Source organism: Acipenser ruthenus, chromosome 11, assembly GCF_902713425.1.
Source record: "Acipenser ruthenus chromosome 11, fAciRut3.2 maternal haplotype, whole genome shotgun sequence".
Taxonomy (NCBI): Eukaryota; Metazoa; Chordata; class Actinopteri; order Acipenseriformes; family Acipenseridae; genus Acipenser; species Acipenser ruthenus.
In genome coordinates, this window is record NC_081199.1 from 19090785 (window position 1) to 19114686 (window position 23902).

The 23902-nt window shown below is 41.5% G+C and overlaps 1 long non-coding RNA gene across 1 annotated transcript in view; it reads right to left on the reverse strand.

The window, feature by feature from the left end:
* Window positions 1–309: 309 nt before the first annotated feature.
* The window catches only part of LOC131739445 (uncharacterized), a 34823-nt gene continuing 11230 nt past the window's right edge, over window positions 310–23902 (reverse strand). The window contains exons 2-6 of the long non-coding RNA XR_009330529.1: window positions 18854–18920; window positions 2909–2974; window positions 2037–2177; window positions 1144–1574; window positions 310–753 (exon numbers count right to left, since the gene is read on the reverse strand). This is a non-coding gene — a long non-coding RNA (uncharacterized LOC131739445). The remainder of the gene's footprint in view (window positions 754–1143; window positions 1575–2036; window positions 2178–2908; window positions 2975–18853; window positions 18921–23902) is intronic.

The window sequence follows — 23902 nt, forward strand, 5'->3', positions numbered from 1 at the left end:
ACACTTGAATGTATTTGTATTTGCTGGATAAGGGCGTCTGCTAAGAAATAAATAATAAAAAAAATAACAAAAAAGCTGCACAGAATTTGTCATTCCCTTCCCCCAAATTCTGCATTGTTGTATGAAAAATAGTGTTGCCTGCATCATTACTGTACTGATTTTGTTCAGAATCAACATTTTTTAATAAAAGCAAATGACTTAATAATTGATCTTGGTTTAGTCACAGAAGACGTTTTAAATGATTTTAAAAGAAATGTATTCAGACAAAGCATTATTAAGCTAAACCAATAACTTAAAGTGCAACACTGAACATAAAAAACAACAAATAAAGTGAACTTTAACAAATTGAACCAATATTTGTTTCCTATGAGTTTACTAATCAATTTGGGCTGCCAATGTGAACCCTCCAGGTTTTGACTTGATGACTCATGATGAAATAATTGTCATTGCCATTGTTGTACATGAAATGTGTCTGAGGTGTTGAAGACAGGGGTGGGCGCCACTGAGACTGTGATTGGTCTCTCATACAAGATGTTAACACTTGCATGATGGACATTTCATGCTCCATCCGGCTTGCCTCCATCCTAGTCTGGTGCTCCCTTCTTTTTCTCTCAGCCTTCAGGAACTGCTGATCTGATTCCTTCAGTTAATGTATGAGATTGTTAGTCAGCTGACCAGCTGCAGCTTCTGCCCGGGTTTGTTTACAAGCTCTCCGGGGTGTGGTGCTCTGCATCACTGGCTGCACTGCTTCAACTAAAAAAAAAAAAAGTGCCACAATACAATTAGGTTTTTTAATTTGGTGTACATTGTGTACTGGATATGTTTTTTTTTTTTTTTTTTTGTGCCAAACTGTAAATGTTATATATTCCCTAACATAACAATATAACGTGCAATTCTACATAAATAGCCTGTTCTCAGTACGTGCATACATAATAAAATAAAAAATAAATAAAAGCAGCAAAAAAAACAAATATGCTGAGAAAGAAGCATAACACTCACAACGTTTGCTAATTCTAACATTCTAAATATCTAATGGAGCAAAAGAGTTTATTTTTACACTTACGAATATACTAAAGTGGTGTATTTTACATTTTGAGTGTTGATCTTTCTTCTCAGTTGCCAATAATAAAAAAACATACATACCGAATGCCAGGGAAGATGACGTGGAAGGCGATGTAAGCGATTTTTCACTTTGCTCTTTATCTACGTTGTCCTGTCCAGAATCTGTGGCTGATTCCAGTAAAACTGGGGGCTGGGTGGCTGGTCTGGTTCCAAGGACCGCATCAAACTCTTCGAAAAACTTGCATTCAAGTCTGCTGCAACCGCTGTGCCTGTTGTTTTCTTGCAGCGCATGTATTTATTTTTTAATCCTTTATCCTACTTCTATACTGTACTTCATTACGGTCAAAACCCAGCTCTGCCATTTTCCCTGCAATCTCTCTAAAAATGTGAATATTTTTCCGTTGGTCAATTTTAAGGCATGCTGGACCCTGTCTTCACTCCAGTCGCTATTAAAGCTTTGATTTCTTCGTCCGTAAAGTTGCAAAAGAGTCCTAACTCATTTTTCCTGAAATCTGTGAAACACAATTGTGTAGTTAGCCAGATACAGTTAGCTATCGAAAAAGTAGGTTCTAGTGTACACACTGGAAAATTTAAATTTTTAATACATTAAAAAAAGCAATCATCATATCTATAAGAGATTGTTACAAAGTGAGTGGTTGAAATAAATATATAAATATATACAAATAAGTTGCACTTACTTAGATGGTTCAAGTCGAAAATGTTGTTGTGTTCCTGTCATAAGTGACCAAACTGAGCACTGCACTTTTTCACTTTTCATTGATTGATTGATTTGCACTGTTTGTTATAATTTTGCTATGATTATTTGGTTGTTTATTTTATATTACTTACTATGTTCAGTTTTTGCTTTGTGTGTTTTACTATTTTGTTGTATTTATTATTAGGACACTGGTGACCAAATGGTAGAACTGATTGACATTCTGAGGAACCTAATTGCATCACCTGTTACCCATTACCTCATTCCATTACTAACTGCCCTTTAAAAGATGTGCTGTCAGCACAGTGCAGGCAGAGAGCAGGGCAGGCTGTGTTGCTAGAGGACCCAGACTAGGCAGTGGATGAGAGAAATCACTGGAGGAACAGACCGCAGGAAGAACCTGGAAAAGTTGGACCAAGCGATAAAGGGATGTTACAACCAATAGTAGTACTTTTGTTTGAGTGGTGAACCCTGTCTAGATAGCAGATAAGTGCACAGGGCTAGAATTTTTTTCATTGTGCGATTGGAAACCATTTTATTTGACAGTACAACACATATATTGACTTTACTACTATCTAGGAGCCATGAAGTGTGTCAAATAGCCTTATGCTGATCGTGCATAATTATTGTGGTGCTTTGTATATAAGACAACCTGCTGGAGTATCATTAAAAACTTAATTGGGCTACAATATGTTGCAATGGAACTGCACTGATGGTGGCTTTGTTTTGGTTCTTTTTGCTTGTTACAGCAGGTACCTGGGGTTTTGGGCTGACCCCCTGTTGGACAGTGACCAGTGGGACAGCACTGGGGATGGGGAGAAGCAAAAGAGGACAAGGGCCATTTTTAGTCTGGACTGATACTACAAAGTGGGACACAAGGAATATAAGGTTGTATCTTTCTGTGCTGTGGCCTCTCCTCATGGTCGAAGCACCGGGACCCTCCCTGCCTATTTGCACAATTTAACTTGTTTTTAGATAGTGTTAACCTAATCCAGTTGTTTTAGTAAGAATTGCTATTTTAGATAAATGTCATATTTTATATTTCTTGTTGGGATTGTATTTTGTGTAAATTGTTATTTTGATAAAGATTATTGTGGCCTTTCATTACAATAAAAATGGAAACTTACTTACCTGTTGTGATTGTTGGATGTTCATCTGGGGGGGGTTGGGGTTGGTGTCACAGAATCACAAAATAACCTGTAGAGAGTGGAAAACAGGAGGGCTAAAGTTTGTACACATAGTTAAGTGTTTGGTTATTTGTCAGCTCTCTACCAGTTTTGTGCATTAAAGCATGTGATATTCCTTCTGTTTCAAAAGCAGCACAGTGACGTTGCAGGTAGGCGTGCAGTGCACGCTGGGGTTTTTTTCCAGTCTTCCCGGAATATGTCCTCTGTGCGTTTACACTAACAAAAATCATCTGGAATCGTAACACTTGTCCTCTCGTTGCGGAATACGAACTCCCCTTTTGAGAGGTTAAGAGTTTCAATTCTGGAACGTGCTCGGTAGCGTTTACATGAGCGAAATGTTGCAGAATCGTAACTCTTGTCCTCTTGTTGCAGAATATGTGCTAGTGTAAACAGGGCTTTTAATTAACTCTTTGAGGGAGACAAAATATCTGTTAATTTAACAAAGAACCGAACAACTATGTTTTGTAATTCAGGTTACTTTAGCAGTCTGCTTATGATGGAGATATAGCTGGAGAATATGGTGAATCTGTGGAAGACTGCAAATTCCACGGATGCTGGCAAGAGGAATTCTGTTATCCACAGATTTGGACTGCCTCTGGTTATAAGTTTAAGAGCAGCATAAAACATAAATGCCAAATTAATGTAAAAAAAGAAAACACATTTGTCCCAGATGAGATAAAACCAATCAGATGTATTCCCTCCACTATCCATCTTTCACATCTCTACAGTGGTGTGTAAAATGATTTCATCAGTTGACCTCTGGTTCCAAGTAACTGCCAGTGAAGGACCTACACTTTGATTATCAACATTCATGGTCAAAGAGTGAAAGAGTGCTTTGGGATCTCAAGGTTGACAAAAGTACAAAGGACCTTGGGTGGCACTTCCAACAGCACACTGCTTATCTAACGACAAGCGGGAGAATTGGTTTTGGTCCAAGGAAGGATTGCTTCCTGGGACCCTGACATCTGTTCTTACTGCACCTTGTATTAAATTAATATCTCACTTCCAAATACTAACTGGAATAAACTCTGAGAGCTCACTGTCCCCTATTGCTGCATTCAACCATGCAAGCAAGAACACAAGTCACAACAAATTTGTTATGGTATGGAACTGAAAACTTGTTTGCTACAATGTTTCTTTGTATTAATTCATTTTTTTTTATTCATCATGACTTCTAATTTAATTTGCTATATTTAAAACATATATGATCATATTATTATATTTCAATGTGCATGTAGTAACCTAAACATGCATAAATAACCCCAACTTAATCTTTCCAGTACAGCCATTCCCTAACAGGTCCCTGAGGCCCACATACTGGTCTTTGATTACTATACCAAATCTCACTAACTGGTCCCACAGGTCTACAATGACAAATTATAGTATACTGTAGGTAAACACTGCTTGATCCCAGAGGACCATACTAACAGAATGAGGCAGTAGACACAATGGTACATACAACTTTTAATAATCTAATCCTGTGTACAATGTAGTTTTTAATGAACTGCAAATACTCGTAAATTCCTAACAAATTGGGGTCCCAAGGTTTTGCGATGGTTAATTGAACCACCAATGTAATTCTCAAAAATGGACATGAACAAACTGGAGTACATTGCAAAGAAAGACATTTGGATTTCTGATGGAGGCACTAGCAATGGTGGATATACAGTGCCTTGCGAAAGTATTCGGCCCCCTTGAACTTTGTGACCTTTTGCCACATTTCAGGCTTCAAACATAAAGATATGAAACTGTAATTTTTTGTGAAGAATCAACAACAAGTGGGACACAATCATGAAGTGGAACGAAATTTATTGGATATTTCAAACTTTTTTAACAAATAAAAAACTGAAAAATTGGGCGTGCAAAATTATTCAGCCCCTTTACTTTCAGTGCAGCAAACTCTCTCCAGAAGTTCAGTGAGGATCTCTGAATGATCCAATGTTGACCTAAATGACTAATGATGATAAATAGAATCCACCTGTGTGTAATCAAGTCTCCGTATAAATGCACCTGCACTGTGATAGTCTCAGAGGTCCGTTTAAAGCGCAGAGAGCATCATGAAGAACAAGGAACACACCAGGCAGGTCCGAGATACTGTTGTGGAGAAGTTTAAAGCCGGATTTGGATACAAAAAGATTTCCCAAGCTTTAAACATCCCAAGGAGCACTGTGCAAGCGATAATATTGAAATGGAAGGAGCATCAGACCACTGCAAATCTACCAAGACCTGGCCGTCCCTCTAAACTTTCAGCTCATACAAGGAGAAGACTGATCAGAGATGCAGCCAAGAGGCCCATGATCACTCTGGATGAACTGCAGAGATCTACAGCTGAGGTGGGAGACTCTGTCCATAGGACAACAATCAGTCGTATACTGCACAAATCTGGCCTTTATGGAAGAGTGGCAAGAAGAAAGCCATTTCTTAAAGATATCCATAAAAAGTGTCGTTTACAGTTTGCCACAAGCCACCTGGGAGACACACCAAACATGTTGAAGAAGGTGCTCTGGTCAGATGAAACCAAAATCGAACTTTTTGGCAACAATGCAAAACGTTATGTTTGGCGTAAAAGCAACACAGCTCATCACCCTGAACACACCATCCCCACTGTCAAACATGGTGGTGGCAGCATCATGGTTTGGGCCTGCTTTTCTTCAGCAGGGACAGGGAAGATGGTTAAAATTGATGGGAAGATGGATGGAGCCAAATACAGGACCATTCTGGAAGAAAACCTGATGGAGTCTGCAAAAGACCTGAGACTGGGACGGAGATTTGTCTTCCAACAAGACAATGATCCAAAACATAAAGCAAAATCTACAATGGAATGGTTCACAAATAAACATATCCAGGTGTTAGAATGGCCAAGTCAAAGTCCAGACCTGAATCCAATCGAGAATCTGTGGAAAGAACTGAAAACTGCTGTTCACAAATGCTCTCCATCCAACCTCACTGAGCTCGAGCTGTTTTGCAAGGAGGAATGGGCAAAAATTTCAGTCTCTCGATGTGCAAAACTGATAGAGACATACCCCAAGCGACTTACAGCTGTAATCGCAGCAAAAGGTGGCGCTACAAAGTATTAACTTAAGGGGGCTGAATAATTTTGCACGCCCAATTTTTCAGTTTTTTATTTGTTCAAAAAGTTTGAAATATCCAATAAATTTCGTTCCACTTCATGATTGTGTCCCACTTGTTGTTGATTCTTCACAAAAAATTACAGTTTCATATCTTTATGTTTGAAGCCTGAAATGTGGCAAAAGGTCGCAAAGTTCAAGGGGGCCGAATACTTTCGCAAGGCACTGTAAATAGCTACGGGAGGCAAATCAATGGTGGCATTCAGCCTCGTATTCGTCCCCTTCATCCACACACTCTCAGCTCCTGGTCTCCACGTTTGCATATTTGTAGTTTTATTTAAGTGTTGTTTTCTGTGTTCAAATCTTGCAAGTTCATTGTATGATCTTAGCATCACCTGCAACAACGTTCCATAAACATACCAAAAACCTTGTTTATGGAGTTATGTAACACTTTAATGTTAATTTGATCATTCCTGACATAATCTCATAACTATATAACCCTTTGAAAGTTCCTTAACGTGATTGTAGCTAACAAAATAGTTCAACACATTTTCTTTGCCATGCACATCCATTCATTATATGGGTCTGTGACAGGACAGCATCACTGGCAAGCTGTTTCTACCAGGAAGTGAGACTCAGACTCAGAAGCTACAGGTTAAGAGGCCTTATAACATTACTTTCATCTGCATGTATCTGTTTGACTTGGTTGTCGGCTGTGACTTTTTTCATTTTGGAGAATAGCAATATCTTTATATTCTTAATCGTGTCACTGCCTGTTTCTTTTACTTTTTCAGTGCTTCTATCCCTTTTTGCTTTGCATCAAGCACATCTTGGGAATCTGCAATTCGTCTAGTAACAATATTCACCAAGAATGGAATATTTCTTAAATTACATGGATTTATATATGTACCTGTCCTTACTAGTGGTTCAACAGCAGAGTTTTCTTTGTCTGTTTGTTTTACTGAGTTATCATGGTGACCTTCCTGCGTTGTTAAGGATGCCGACTTAATACTTTATTTTCTGAGAATAATTGTACTTCCATGTCATTAACTAGTTCCAAAAATACTTCAGTGTACACATCCTGAGCCTGTTTACCTTCTTCTGATGGTTTCTTATTCATGTAATCCCTTCAGCATGACTGGTGATATCTGAAGTCACTTGCAATAAGATCTTTGCATGTGTCACCATATCACTCAATTTTGTTTAACATGATATCATCTACAAGGTATTTAGCATGCTGATGTAAGTTGCTTTCTCTAGATTTTGTCTCAATAAGGCTCAGGTGGAACATACCCTTTTTATCTCTTGCTCTTTGACATATGAAACAGACAGCTTTGTAATCTATTAGTTTCCAAGGCAATTTCTGTACTGTTTTTGAAACATCTGTATTTTCTGTTTCTTCCTTTTTTATCTGATCCATTTTTCGTTCAACTGTTTTCTTATTGGTGTATAGTTTCCTACAATTAGGATGACATTTTGGCTGCTTTGCAAAAAATTATTTTGGGTTGACAACAATATCTTTCAAACGAGAGACTGTAATTTCCTCTGTGTTATGCACTGCATATTGCACAGTGGAAAATCCCTTTATTGTCAACACCCTCGTGAGAGGTCATCCTCCACCAACGTAGGGCTGCCGAGCACGCGTGAGACACAGTCAGATGATGCTGTCGCGTTTGGTGTTGAGGTGGAACGCATTGAGCCACGCTTGTAGCGGGCACATGCGAAGCAGACTCAGCTGAATGGCCGATATGGCTACGGCCATCAGACCCAATAACAGTTGAACAGTTGGCAGGTAAAATATAAGAACATAAGAAAGTTTATAAATGAGAGGAGGCCATTCGGCCCATCTTGCACGTTTGGTTTTAGTAGCTTATTGATCCCAGAATCTCATCAAGCAGCTTCTTGAAGGATCCCAGGGTGTCAGCTTCAACAACATTACTGGGGAGTTGGTTCCAGACCCTCACAATTCTCTGTGTAAAAAAGTGCCACCTATTTTCTGTTCTGAATGCCCCTTTATCTAATCTCCATTTGTGACCCCTGGTCCTTGTTTCTTTTTTCAGGTTGAAAAAGTCCCCCGGGTTGACATTGTCAATACCTTTTAGAATTTTCAATGCTTGAATCAGATCACCGCGTAGTCTTCTTTATTCAAGACTGAATAGATTCAATTCTTTTAGCCTGTCTGCATACGACATGCCTTTTAAACCTGAGATAATTCTAGTCGCTCTTCTTTGCACTCTTTTTAGAGCAGCACAATATTCTAGATGAGATCTTACTAATGCATTGTAAAGTTTTAACATTACTTCCCTTGATTTAAATTCAACACTTTTCACTATATATCTGAGCATCTTGTTGGCCTTTTTTATAGCTTCCCCACATTGTCTAGATGAAGACATTTCTGAGTCAACATAAACTCCTAGGTCTTTTTCATAGATTCCTTCTTCAATTTCAGTATCTCCCATATGATATTTATAATGTACATTTTTATTGCCTGCGTGCAGTACCTTACACTTTTCTCTATTAAATGTCATTTGCCATGTGTCTGCCCAGTTCTGAATGCTGTCTAGACCATTTTGAATGACCTTTGCTGCTGCAACAGTGTTTGCTATTCCTCCTATTTTTGTGTCATCTGCAAATTTAACAAGTTTGCTTACTATACCAGAATCTAAATCATTAATGTAGATTAGGAATAGCAGAGGACCTAATACTGATCCTTGTGGTACACCACTGGTTACCTCGCTCCATTTTGAGGTTTCTCCTCTAATCAGTACTTTCTATTTTTTACATGTTAACCACTCTCTAATCCATGTGCAAGCATTTCATTGAATCCCTGCTGTGTTCAGTTTGAGAATTAATCTTTTATGCGGGACTTTGTCAAAAGCTTTCTGGAAATCTAAATAAACCATGTTGTATGCTTTGCAATTATCCATTGTCGATGTTGCATCCTCAAAAAAGTCAAGCAGGTTAGTTAGACACGATTTCCCTTTCCTAAAACTATGCTGACTGTCTCCCAGGGTACTGTTACCATATAGGTAATTTTCCAATAGTTTCTTTGCTGCTGGTGTGCCCTGTAGGCAATGCCTTAGGTCACTCAGCTGAGCTGTGGGGACTGGAACTGTCCTGGTGACAATCCGCGATTGAGGAGCTCGCCAGCGGTTTGACCTGCCCCACGCGGAAGCACGGGGAGGGAGCAACGCGGCCACCTGCCGGGACGCCTCGCATTCCCAGTGGGATCTCTGTAAGATCTCCTCCACGGCTGGCCCAAAGGTATGTCCTGGGTCTATAGGTGCATCTAGCAGCACAGCCTTATCTGCATCAGGAACTCTGGCTTGTGACAGCCACAGCTGTCTAGGAGCCACAATCAAGCTAGCCAGGCTCTGGCCAAGAGCTTGCCCTTGGAGACCGGAGATCTGCAGCATGCTGGACAGGAGACGTAGCTCCGTGGCCACCAGCTCAGGGAGCGGGGCCTCGCGCAGTACACCGTCCATATAGGCCGTGAGCACATTCACCGTGTTTGACAGGCGAGTTGCCTGCGCTTCTGCTGCATACACCCGCTTGGTATGTGTTTCCGTCACCTTGCATTGAGGGTTCGGGCACACCGGGGCTCTAACCAAGCCACCAACCGGCAGGGCCGCGATTGTGGAGTCTACTGGGGGTAACTCCGCTAGGCCAAGCTTTTCCGCACCTTCTAGAGAGTCGAGCGGTGTGGCCTGTTTTAGTACGCTAGGACCTGAGGCCGGACGATCCCAGGAGGGGAGTACCTCTTCCATGAAGTCTGGGAAGGCCGGGAACTTTTGAGGGCGAGGAGCCTGTGTGGTTCTGTCACTGGCGTCCAGGGGACCTGCAGGAAGGCTGCAGCATGTCATATGAGTACCGAAACTGAGCTAGACAACGGGGGAGCCCTGGCTTCGAGTTCTTTCTCAGCAAGAGGTTCGAGCTCCCCTCCTATCTGCATGTCAGAGAAGAATGCAGGCCCCCTCCCCAGCAGCCGTTATAAAAGCATGTCTTCCTGCACCAGCTGGGATGCCTGGTGGAGCGGGGGTATGGCAATTGGGGCTGCAATGGAGCTGGGACTGCCCTTTCCAACCTATTTTCCATCACCTGGTGCTAAAAAGCTGCACAGATGCTGCAGGCCACGTCCTTCTCGAGGGCCAAGGTCGCATGTTGGATGCCCAAGCACCACGCACAGAGGGTGTGTTTATTATTTGTTTATTTGGCAGACGCCTTTATCCAAGGCGACTTACAGCAGAGTGTGCACTGTGCACGGCGCACACTGAGTACTAAGAGCACTATGTGTACCATGCAGCGCTATGTTCTAACGCTGTAGCGCTGGGCACCGTGTGCCGTATGCAATGAGCACCTTGCGCACCGAGATACCGAAGTACCAAGGGCTATGCGTGCACCACTGTACCGAAGCATCGGGGGGCGCAGCTACGTAATTGTGCCTACCCTAACTGCGCAGTCACACACACCTGGTCAGTGTGTAGCGTGCACCAGGGGGACACAAGGGCCGAAGCTGCAGTGGGCGAGTTGAAGCAGGCAGCAAAAAAACACGGTAGAATAGAAAGATAGGGGAAAGCACACTGTTTGTTTACAAGGCCCAACTCACCAAGGTGGGCAGGCCTACACAGCTGGCGAGGTCTACTCGACAGCGGGGATGCGGCAAGGCCTAGCCCCGTGCAGGGCATTACGGCTGGAATAGTCATTCAACAGCGGGGATACGGCAAGGCCTAGCCCCGTGGAGGAACTGTGAAAGAAGAAAATAGAAGAAAACTGTGAAGAAAGAAATAGACAACCACTCGTGGGTGACTGCACGGGCAGTCGCTCACACATGACAGACAGATAACAAAGAGCGGCCTACCATGCAAGCGAGGAGGCCGCTGAAAGACAGAAAGGTGAAAGGCTTGGTCTTTTCAAAGCCATTGATTCCAGGAAAGCGGCGAGCCAGCTTTCAGCACAAATGCAAGGGAAATACAATCGACTTGATAAGCTCTTTTCTATAAAATGGCTTCCTCAGGATTACAGTTTTAATCCCTTGGTGGGCGGGACCGAGTGCATCATTGGCAGCTCTGGTATAGAGAGCTCAGCGATACCTACCCAATGGGCAGGCATATCCCATACATAATGTTTGTTGGTAGTCATCTTCGAATTGAAAGGAACCTTATTTTTACATCCCTGTAACCTAAATGAAGCATGTAAGTACCAATAAAATGCCTATTGCTTTAAAAGAATGGATCAACGAGACACCCGAAGGACACTGAAGTCGTAAAGCTGGGTGAGTGGGGGAAGGGGAGTTGTAAATGTTTTTGCTATACTGTATGTAAACTGTAAGTGATCAATTATCTTTTACCCCAACTCTTTCAAAAACCGATGTATGCATTAACCAATACATTTCTATATATTAGTTTGCAAAAAAAATACAGTACCAGTGCAACAAGTAATGAGTAATAGACTATTTACTTCATTATTTGTAATAAGATACATTTTCCCAATCATAATGGATTATCGGCATAACTCACACACCACACTCCTACTATATTGTGTATTGTTTAGGAATATTACCCTGCTGTTGATAAGTCAAAAACACATTTTGACACTCTGCCCAGAAGCAGCTGTTGAGCATCTATCTGATTTTCACTTTAGTTTCTAATTATTTGGTTATTTTCCAAATTATGAACCAATATGGACATTAAACACGGAGTAATTACTGTTTTAGGAGGTTGCTACAGAAATCCCCTGCTGTCCTTTTCTGCTGCTTATCCCGACAATTTTCCAAAATGAATGAGACTTCTGTGTTTGTAGAAGGAAAACATATGTACGAGGCCTTGAGGGTAATTTTTGTGATATTAAATATGATGCACGTGATGAATCTTACTGCAGTGGAAGTCTGTTCCTTTGCAAGTGATTTGTATTCATGCAACATCATTTGGCTGCTTTTTAATATTAACAAAACTCCAGGCTCTATATTTTCCACTATGAGCGATTCACAGGCAATATGCCCTTTCCATTACACCGTGCAACAATTATTATTATTTTTTTTAGGTCCTGGGTAGTAAGTGTTATTTCCTAATTGCTTATGCCTCAAAAGTATAGAAAATGGCTGTTATTCCCCACAAACTTTGCTTTTGTGACCAGGACAGTGATATTTTGAACATTCCAGATAGATTCAGTGCTGAGTAAACTTGGAGTAACTTCTAGAACTTTCCAGTAATATACACTACCGGTCAAAAGTTTTAGAACACCCCCATTTTTCCAGTTTTTATTGAAATTTAAGCAGTTCAAGTCCAGTGAATAACCTGAAATGGTACAAAGGTAAGCGGTAAACTGCCAGAGGTTAAAAAAAAAGTTTAGGTTACCAAAAACTGAAAAATAATGTACATTTCAGAGTTATACAAAAAGGCCTTTTTCAGGGAACAAGTAATGGGTTAACAATTTACAGCTGTTCTGCAGCAATGGAAGTAAATTAAGCCTTGAAAGTTGATGCTAACAATTCCTACAGGTGTCCCAACTTTTGTTGATTGCTTACAAACCCTCTGTCTGTATAAAAGCAGTGTTGGAACAGACTGTGTTACTACACCCTCTTAAGCATTATTTGGACAGTATTGTACTGCAGGAAGTAGTATATTGCTCTCATAATGGCGAGAAAAAGGCAATTAACAAAGGAAGACAGACAGACCATTATAACCCTTAACAGTGTAGGTCTTTCCTTTAGAGAAATTGCAAAGAAAGCCAAGGTGTCAGTGAGTACAGTTTCCTACACCATCAAAAGGCACTTGGAAACTGGAGGAAACTCTGACAGGAAGAGGTCTGGCAGACCCAAAGCCACAACAGAATCAGAAGACAAGTTTCTGAGAGTCAACAGCTTGCGTGATAGGCGGCTCACAGGACAACAGCTTCAAGCACAGCTTAACACTGGTCGAAGTAAGCAAGTCTCAGTTTCAACTGTGAAAAGAAGACTTCGAGCTGCAGGTTTGACAGGTCGAGTGGCAGTAAGAAAGCCATTGCTAAGAAAAAGAGGCTTGCCTGGGCCATGAAGCACCGCCAGTGGACTACTGAAGACTGGAAGAAGGTCTTATGGACCAATGAATCAAAATGAAATCTTCGGTTCATCACGCAGGGTTTTTGTACGCCATCTAGTAGGCGAAAGGATGGTTCCTCGGTGTGTGACTCCAACTGTCAAACATGGAGGAGGACGCGTGATGGTCTGGGGCTCTTTTGCTGGATCCAGAGTCAGCGACTTGCACAGAGTGAGTGGCACCCTGAACCAAAACTGCTACCACAGCATTTTGCAGCGCCATGCAATACCCTCTGGTATACGCCTAGTTGGTCAGGGGTTCATCCTACAGCAAGATAATGACCCAAAACATACCTCCAGGCTATGTCAGAACTACCTAAGAAGGAAAGAACAAGACGGTAGGCTTCAAATCATGGAATGGCCAGCACAGTCTCCAGACTTAAACCCCATCGAGCTGGTTTGGGATGAACTGGACAGAAGGGTGAAAGCAAAGCAACCTACAAGTGCAACACATTTGTGGGAACTTCTGCAACAGTGTTGGGAAGAACTTTCCGAACAATATTTGATTTCCATTGTAGAAAGAATGCCACGAGTGTGTTCGGCTGTTATATCTGCAAAAGGTGGCTACTTTGATGAGTCAAAAATTTAGATTAAATTTTGTTAAACAAAACGATTCCATGATTTCTTTTTTATCTCCAATTGTTTATTTGTTCTATGCTTTAATTTCAGAGTACATTGAGACATTAAACTGCGTAAATTTCAATAATAACTGGAAAAATTGAGGTGTTCTAAAACTTTTGACCGGTAGTGTAAATAGTAGTATAAATACAGGGGCTTTAAGCCCACCAGTTCAGTTTAGTTCCAGCTGCCTAAGTGGTTACATATCTGCATTTTTCTGAGATGGCATCAAGAGGCTGCAAGCATCCGGCAGACGCATGTTGCTATGTCTGTGGCCAATTTTTATCAAGACAAGAGCGAAAAAGTACTCTGTGGAAGCATCTGCTAAGATGTGTGAGGCCCACAAGGCATATTTCGGCATGCCTGTCGGGGATCAAGACAAACCCTGGGCACCTCATTTCACCTGCGAGCACTGCAAAAAAACTCTGGAAGGTAAGATGGACAATTGTTGCTCGGAATTTTATGTTATAAAATTTGTTAACATTTTTAAAATTGTAAAAGTTTTTAATTTTAAAATGTTTTACAATTTTCAATGTTATTGAAAAAATATATCATATATGAAAAATGTTGCGAGAATCTCTTACACATTAGTCATGGGTGAAATAAATGTATTTTTGTAGGATGGTACAGAGGGGAAAAGAGAGCCATGAAGTTCGCTATCCCAAGAATTTGGCGGGAACCCACTGACCACTCAAGCAACTGCTACTTCTGCATGGTGGACCCTTCCAAACGTTGGACTGGCAAGAATGCACCTGCTATCACGTAGCTGGACCTTCCTTCATCCATCGCCCCGGTGCCACACTGCCATGAGCTCCCCGTACCCACTCCTCCGGAGAGAGAGCAGCCATCTTTAGAAGAGAGCAGCAAGTCAGAGAGCGAGGAAGACGTTGTAGATCCAGATGACAATTTCAGAGGTGGAGCTGAGGAGAGAAACCCATACTACCCCAACCAAAAAGACCTCAACGACTTGATTAGAGATCTTGGTCTCACCAAGTCCAATGCCGAGCTTTTGATGTCTAGGCTCAAGCAGTGGAACTTGTTGGATGAAAGTGTGCAAGTCGCAGATCAGAGGAAGCGTCACCAACCTTTTTCCAGCTCCTTCACCCGTCAAGATGGGCTCTGCTTCTGCCACAATGCGACCAGTCTGTTCGAGGCAATCGGAATCGCCTGTAACCAGAATGAGTGGCGCCTCTTCATTGACAGCTCATCCAGGAGCCACAAAGCCGTGCTGCTCCATAATGGTAACAAGTACCCGTCTCTTCCCCTGGCTCACTCGGTGCACCTCAAAGAGGATTACAACAGCATCAAGACCTTGCTGGACGCCTTGAAGTATGATGAGTACGGCTGTGAGGACATAGGAGACATCAAAATGGTGGTATTCCTGATGGGTCTCCAAGGCGGTTTTACCAAGTTTTCCTGCTATCTTTGCGTTTGGGACAGCAGGGACACCAAGGCGCACTACCACAGGCGGGACTGGCCACAGCGGACCGAGTTCTCTGTGGGGAGGAACAACGTCAAGTGGGAGCCACTGGTGGACCCCCGGAAGGTGTTGATGCCACAACTGCAGGAGCTGCCTCTACCTCCACCGGCAGGAACAGAGCAGCAGGAGCTGCCTCTGCTTCCACTATCTTCACTGGCAGGAGCAGAGCAGCAGGAGCTGCCTCTGCCTCCTCCACCAGCAGAGGCTGAATACCTGCTGGTTCCGCCTTCACTGTCGTGGGAGGACTGCTTGCCCCTCCCACCTCCACCAGCAGAGGGTGAATACCTGCTGGTTCCACCTTCACCGCTGTGGGAAGATTGCTTGCCGCTCCCACTTCCACCACCAGAGGAGCTGCAGCTGAGTTTCGCACCGCCCAAGGATGCCTGCCTCGCACCACCCAAGGATGCCTGCCTCCCACCGCCCGAGGATGCCTGCCTCACACCGCCCAGGGATGCCTGCCTCGCACCGCCCAAGGATGCCTGCCTCGTACTGCCCAAGGATGCCAGCCTCACACCGCCCAAGGACCCAAGGATGCTAGCCTCGCACCGCCCAGGGACCCAAGGATGCCAGCCTCGCACCGCCCAAGGATGCCAGCCTCGCACCTCCTGGGGCTGCCTGTTGCTCCGCATCACAGCAGGAAGTACTGTGGCTGGAACCCCACCAAAGAGAGCTGCCGGCCATGAAGAAGGGGGAGGAGGTCCGGAGACCACCAACCCCAGCAGCAGTTTCGCTGCCGCAGATCGTGGGGGAGGTCAGGAGACCTACTCCCACTGCAGCACGTACGCTGCCGGAAGTACTGTGGCTGGAGCCCCACCAAGGGGAGCTGCCGGCTTTGAAGAAGGGGGAGGAGGTCCGGAGACCACCAACCCCAGCAGCAGTTTCGCTGCAGGAGATCGTGTGGGAGGTCAGGAGACCTACTCCCACTGCAGCACGTGCGCTGCAGGAAGTGCTGTGGCTGGAGCCCCACAAAAGGGAGCTGCCAGCTACGAAGGGGGGAGGTCAGGAGACCACCCTCGATGCAGCCTTTTCACTGCCAGGACTGCCCCGGCTGAAGGAGTCAGACTGGGAGCTGTCAGCACGTCTGCTGACAGCATGGCCAGTAGAACTCCTTGAAGTCCCTGTTCTTGGCCCAGGACTTTGAGCAAGACTTTGGGGATTTTAAGGGGGGAGGTGGCCGTTGAGACCATGTGTGCAGTGCACAAAGGGGGGGTATATGTGGCAATGTGCTCCGCCCCTTTGTGCAGTTGTGTGTTATATGTTGTATGTTACGTGTGTTAATGTTGGTGTATAGATATGGCTGCACGGGATATAAATGGGTGTGTGCAGCACAAGTTATTTAAAATGTATAACTGTATTTAGGCACAAGGATTGCACTTCACTTCACGTGCATTTAAAGTATTTAATATGTGAGCACGAGGTTGCACATAATTAATTCACGTGCTGGGATTCAAGTGAATAATTAATTAGTAATTGTATCCCGGCACAACAGTATATATAGATGCACGTTTCACTCACTCTGGGTTGGGTGTTCGGTGAGTGGAGAACGGGTGTGGAGAGAATTACAAAAGTTAAAAACTTTGTTTGTTTAAGTGTTAGTCCATTTTGTTTGTCTATTTATTTTGTCATAAAGTGCCGTGTTCTGTGTTGTTCAAACCTTTTTATTTATAATAAACCATGCAACAGCGCTTTCATTCATTATTTTCACTCGCGTGCTGTGTGTTCATTTCTGGTCTGAGGTCCTCACTAAAGCCAGCCTGTCACATATATATATATATAGTAAATAAGGTTCGACAGTAAATATGGATTTATATATTTTGTTTAAATATAGCTGATACAGCTTAAATTACATAAATAAATAACAGAAAATGTTTTTGAAGTTCATACTGTATAGTTATCAAAGTCTTTTTGGTGTACAGCTCTCCGTCTGGCTTGCTGACTGCTGCATAATACAGTTTAGATCCCCGCAGTTATATTTGTTTACATCGCAAGTTGAATTTGTTTGAATTTCAGAGTCAAAAAACGTGACATTTTAATCACCATTTTAGTGATTGTAGTATGTTTTGTAATTCGTTTTCTGTTAACACTAGAACTGCCGCAGTAAAACTCATACCTAAAACCGCCACCAGCAGTCATTGTGACAGTTACATTTTAAACAACATCAATATTAAATGAAAGACAAACTATCGGATACAACTCAAGTTTTATTCAAGCACGTCATATCTAGGGTAACCAGATAAAGTGTGAAAAATAGGGTCCCTTTTTTCCCGGTTGTATAGTTGCGTATACAAGATAAAAATAAAAAAAATTAGAAAGTAAGCACATAGAGGCCTACCTTGTACTATAGATTGCACAGCTCTCAATTTTCAGCACCAGCAGTCTCATATTTCTTGGATGACTTGGCCATGCACATAACATCCTTTCTGCCGATTACGTAAGTGTGGAACTCCTTGCAGCTCATGCTGAAATTCATTTTTACTTGCGTTTCAGACCTCACCAGCTCAATACTGCTTTGATTCCTCACGTCAGTCCAAGCAGACTGGTATACTGAGCACAAATTAAATCAAATGACTCCCTTACTGCTGAGCACCCGAACCCAGTTCCCCAACAGTTATTTTGCCCAGCTCCTAGTTCTTGACAATTTCTTGGATAGTACAAAGCTTGTTGTAGAGTTCATCCAGGTCCACAGTACTCTGGAGGTTTGTTGTTCTTACAGCTGCAGACAGATCCCTGAACTCCAACTCTTCTCTTGGCTGATATTAAAGCACTGATGTTGTACATGTAGCCGCTAGTGGAAAAGTCAAACCATTTCTCTAGATATTCAACAGAAACATCATAAAATTTGCAAAGGGCTTTTGAAGATAAAGGTGTAATTCCAAAAACTCGTTCTCGACTTTAGTACCGAAGAATTGGTCATTTTTCGTTGGTGTAGCTTCATTCGCAGACCGTTCATTATGGCATACAGTTCACACGCAGTCACACCAGCTTTCTCCAGGCAGCGCACAGTATCACTGAACATTCTGTAGAAAATAGAGGTGAACCTCAACACTGCTAGTTTCCTGACCTTCTTTGCCATGCTCACTCTCAGCAAACAGAGGCCACAAACTCTCTGGACATTCGTCACTGCCCAGAGAAACAATGTAGCTCTTGACAGCTTGCCAAGCATTCACCAGTCTGTTCACAGCTGGGAAAAAACTCAACCAGCGTGTTGGGACATGACATAGCAAAGCAGCAGCTCAATGTTCACAAACTCAAACATGTCCTTCAGCACGGCTACTCTCTTAGTAGAACTGCTGAAGTGATTAAATGTCTTAATCACCAGTGACTCACTGTCCACTTTTAGAACGCTACTTGCATGTTTCACTGCATTGTGTATGATGTGGCCTGGACAGTTGGCAGGTAAAATATGTTCATTCTCCTTTTTCTGGTTCTGTTATACAGATTTCCGCCTGCCGTAATTAACATTTGCATTGTCAGTGCAAAAGGAAGAGACTTTGGCTAAGTCTAGTTTGTGAGTTGCAAATTTTTGAAGGAGAGTGTTGGTTATTGACTCTGCAGTCTCCATACTTTCTTCATAAAAGTCTAATAGTTTATCTTGCATCCCTAGTTCAACTGTCCAGTATCTCAGGGACAAGGGAAAGGTTTTTACGTTACCTTTGTTCGATGCGTCCGTGGTAATTGAGAAGTAGGGTCCGTCTTGACTGAAGAATATCATCAAACTCTGTTGACAGCGGAAAGAGTACATTTTTAATCAGGACTTCAGCTTTTGTACAGCCACAACTAATGTTTTTCACAATCGTTGAATCTGGAAACAATGTAGGTGCAAGCTTCAATTCACAGTCACAGGACCGATAAGACTGTTGATGCACTACTGTGTGATACACTTGGGTAAGCGCCACAACAAATTGGGTATCCAACGTCTCATTGGGCTTGCTGAAGAAGTTTGAGACAAGGGTATTTTGTTTAGCAATTTGGCAGTTTTGCACATGTTGTTTACCACTTGCATGATGCTTCACATCAGACTCACCGCACTACTTACAAAATGCCTTTGTAACACAGTCATATGATCAACAAATCAAGTTGTAATTTCCTTCCCACTCTGTTCAGTACTTGCTCTTTTTAGTTTTTTAGACGGGTTCATCAGCAACACTAGCCATCATGACACTTCGTGACAAAGTCTTTGCCAGTAAAACCATGTATAAGCATACGTATACGCACAGATGCATGCACCAAAAAACATGACATGACTGCGGTTAACGTGATTGGATAGCTGCATTGATGTGTTCCCACGGTAACTCAAACAACACGCTCAAAACTAGTACAGTATTCTTTTGCAGTGCAAGACAGTGCAGCAGCACAATATACATAATTTTCCATCCGATGCTCAGGTTTTCACAGTTACCTGAAAAAATCAGGATAAATGATGTCCCGACAGTACCTTGATCGGGACGCGGGACAAAGCCCCTAATATCGGGACGATTACGATATTATCGGGACGTCTGGTCACCCTAGTTGTATCAAACAACTGGACAGCCGAAGTGCTGTATTTATATTAACAATTAAACATAAAAGGGTTTGTTTATATATAAAGTACTACTTCAAAAAATGAAAAACTATAATAAAATAAACATTTCAAAAGAAACTAGTGTGTAAACATGTATATGTACATACAAAACTGTAAAAACAAAATATTTGTTTTAATTTAGAACGAAAGTAACATACGTTTTCTCGGTCATGCTTTTATTTTTTAATTTAACTGTTAACAAACATTGTTAATTTTTAGCTAAGGGTTAGGTTTAGAGCAGAAGGCAGTGTGGTCCAGTGGTTAAAGTCCAGAGCTTATAACCAGAAGGTCACTGGTTCAAATCCCACCCTGCCACTGACTGACTCAATGTGTGACCCTAAGCAAGTCACTTAACCGCCTTACGCTCCAGCCTGCAGATGAGATGTCAAATCAGTGTCCTATTGTAAGTGACTTTGCATATAATGTACAGTTCACAGCCTACCCCTGTAAAGCGCTTTGTAATGGTGGTCCACTATGAAAGGCGCTATATAAAGATGATATTATTATTATTATTATTATTATTATTATTATTATTATTATTATTATTATTAGGGTTAGGGTTAATAAAAACCTTATTTAATTTGCTAAACATTAAAGTAACAATTTGAACCGATTTCAAGCATATGATCGACTGGGTATTGATCATCCACAGGGCTCAGGCGTTTGATTGATCATCCATAGGGCTCTGGTGTTTGATTGATCATCCATAGGGCTCTGGTGTTTGCAGTTTTTGCTGGCCTATTATATATTATTAACTAACAGTTAACAGAAAATAAATAATGTACATTAACATGTTTATTAGCTGTTTGTTAACAATTACTAAACAAAAAAATGGCCCTTAAAATAAGGCATGACTGCTTTCTCTCCGTGTGTCACTCGGTGCAGCACTGAATCCAGGTTGAGCTGGAGCAGCCTATTGCTTTGCAGTTTTTTGATTGAAATGTTTCTGCTGAAGCACTGTGGCTAGCTTCAAGATGAAATCTCATCTACTGATATTTTCCCTGGTGCATTCCTTGTGCAAAACGAAGGAATTGATGGCTGTCAGGTCCAGTAGAGAAAACAACAGGCTTGTATATATAAAATTGACTATTGTAGGTTATATTCAAAATAAAAACATGTATTGTAAAAGGCAGTTAAAATGACTGCTTTGGTGGTTCTAGGTGGGTGGGACTATAACTTCCTTATTTTCGTGATCCTGCCTTTCAAACGCCGTCAGAGTATTTAATACGTGTATTTAGGAAAACTCATTAACGGACAACCGCATAACTTTCAAACAAGCAGAGTGTTTTAACTATGTGTTACTATGTTAAACGTTCATATGGATCTGCAAGAAAGTGCCATTCAGTCCTGGGCCTTTCTGAAACAGATACCTACAGATTAATTTGTAATGCTAAGTGCTCAGCTGAAACCACCAAACCCATTTCACTTGTGACCTAAGCAGCAAGATCCCGTGATGATAGGCATAAAATAGGCATGGAAAATAAGTGAAACCTGCTGATCCACCTTGTCACAAATCCCAAAGTTTGCACATAAACATAAATAAACTGATTTTATGCAGTTAGTTATGTTAGTTCCCCATGTTGTCCTTCATCCAGGGGTACCACTGAATTTTCTCCTTCTCTCTCTCTCTCTCTCTCTCTCTCTCTCTCTCTCTCTCTCGCTCTCTCTCTCTCTCCCATTCTTTTATGCAGCTGTAAACTACTTTGTGCACTTCCCGTGCTTCCATACAAATGCCCCTTTTAATCTACACATGAAGTGATTGTGCCATCCTCGTGTCTAAATACAAATATACATTTTATAACACTCGTGCTACATAACCCAACATTATATCCCATGCACTTATATATACCCCAACACTAACACACTACATACAACAGAATACACACAGGGGCGAGGCACACTGCCACAACAACTCTCCCTGTTCAGCCAAAGCTGCAGGTTTTTATATTGTGGCAGAGGGATTAACTGGCTATTAATTACCTAGTGTATCCCTCTGTTACATTTGGCACAGGGTTTTTCTCATATGCATGGTCAACAGCCAGTTTGTCAATAATTACTTGCTGTTGACCATGCAATCTCACGATTTTATCTGGATGGGGCATCGTAAACCCATCCAGGCTGTAAACAATAACAACAAAATGGCGTGTTTTTCAACACAAACAATACATTTTATATAATAATACAACAAATAATATTATACACACAGGGGCAGGGTGTACCCCGTCACAAACCTAAACATGACAACATTGAAGGTTAGGATCCTTGGGTATTACTGTTTTCTTGCATGCTGACACCAAAATGCTACATCTTTGTGGGGGACAAAAGAGCAACAAAGGCTTTCACTGAAAGAACCTTGACTTTTTGGCACATAAAAACCTTATTATATTCTATAAATACAAATAGCACTACTATCTGAATGGTCTCACTAATTACACAAGTGGATGTTTTATTACATATTTCTCCTCAACTTCAAAGATATATATTCATAGAATACAGTGTGAATTTTAAAAGAAACAAGTAGACAAAACATTTTGAATAGTGCCTTAATTTATGTATTTGCTTGATGTAAGCCCCTGTTAAATCGTTTGATTTCCTACCATCTAAAGGTGCTTTCACACAGAGGCGTTATGACGGTTCAGAACCTCCACTGTAGCAGCTTATAGGTCTGTGTGAATTGCTTATACCGCCACAGAACCGTCATATTTTATGCTGTCTCTGAACCACCTCGTGAGGGAGTTCAGAGACGGCACTGGACCATCATAACTGCCTGTGACCGCCACTGAAGCGTTATAGTGGGTGTGGTTTCAAAGTCAACATGCTACGTCACTATACGTAGTGCTTAATTTGTGCCTGAGCTTGAGTCATAGTGCCGGTACCTATAGTTAAAAATCTCATAAAATGCTTTCTTTTTAAAATCTCAACACAGTTGCATTAAGTCTGCAAGTTCTTGCGTGCGCGTTAAAGAGAGACAGTCCGCTGCCACGTTTGTAGCCTACTTTAAATTACTTTACGATTTCAGCTTGAGTGCCTTTAAGTAAGATGACACTGGCTGCAACTCTATTCTCATTTTTTATACACAAATAAGCTTACTTGATTTGAATAACGTCATGAACGATACAAGCAACTTCTTACACTACTTGGTTTGATTAAATGAGTATACAACAAAATATGAAAGCTGAACATTAATTTCAACAAAGAACAACGACAACTTTTTAATGAAAAAAATGTATTGTAGCCTACTTCAATAGGCACATTAGCCTGCTATATTATATTAAACCAAAACAATAAAAATAATAATAATCTGGTTCTCTTGCTTTTTTCAATGAATATAATTTAATTAATAGCGAATAAAACATACTAAGTTAACAACTACCTAGCCTAAGTTTAATTAATCGTTTTTGTAATCTACCAGCGGCTTCCGTTGCTTACACATCGCTGATAATAGTGCAAACCGCGGGTCAAACCAATGTTCATGGTGGGGTGCATTTTTTCGTCAATATCGTCCTTCTGGACTTTTTTTTATTTTTAATGTAGAATACGTGATTGTAAACATGTAACACAAGTATGTACAATAATCAACGTGTTATGATTTTGAATATGGTCTTCTTAGGGTCGGTATTATTGTCGTTGCTTGCGTCCCAGCACCTCTTTCTTTACAAATTAAGCACTGCGTGCAGGTGTTAGGTCTTGTCAGTGAACAGTCTGTTGATTGACAGGTTTGAAAGTTGTACTCCCGCAATCTCTTTGGCTGTGTGAAAGGGTTATGACGGTATTACACCAGCATAGATCGCGCAATTTCATGCTGTGTGAAAGGGTATTTTACACACTCGTTAAAACATTTCAGAGATTACATTTCACAGTAGCTGCATTTCTGTGTGAAAATGGTGTAAATCTGTCATGCTACATACCACTTTACGATTAAAAAAACATAGCTTACCTACACTGCCTAGCCTAGACATCCCATACGGCAAGAAAATATATTTTTTAATATATTTATGAATGGAAAACATGTTAAATATATGAATAATATATTTATAACCTTACCATATATTTTCAACATATAAAATAAATATATGGCTCACAGATTAAATTATATTTAAAATATACTCCAAATGCACCAGATATATTTAATGTATTTT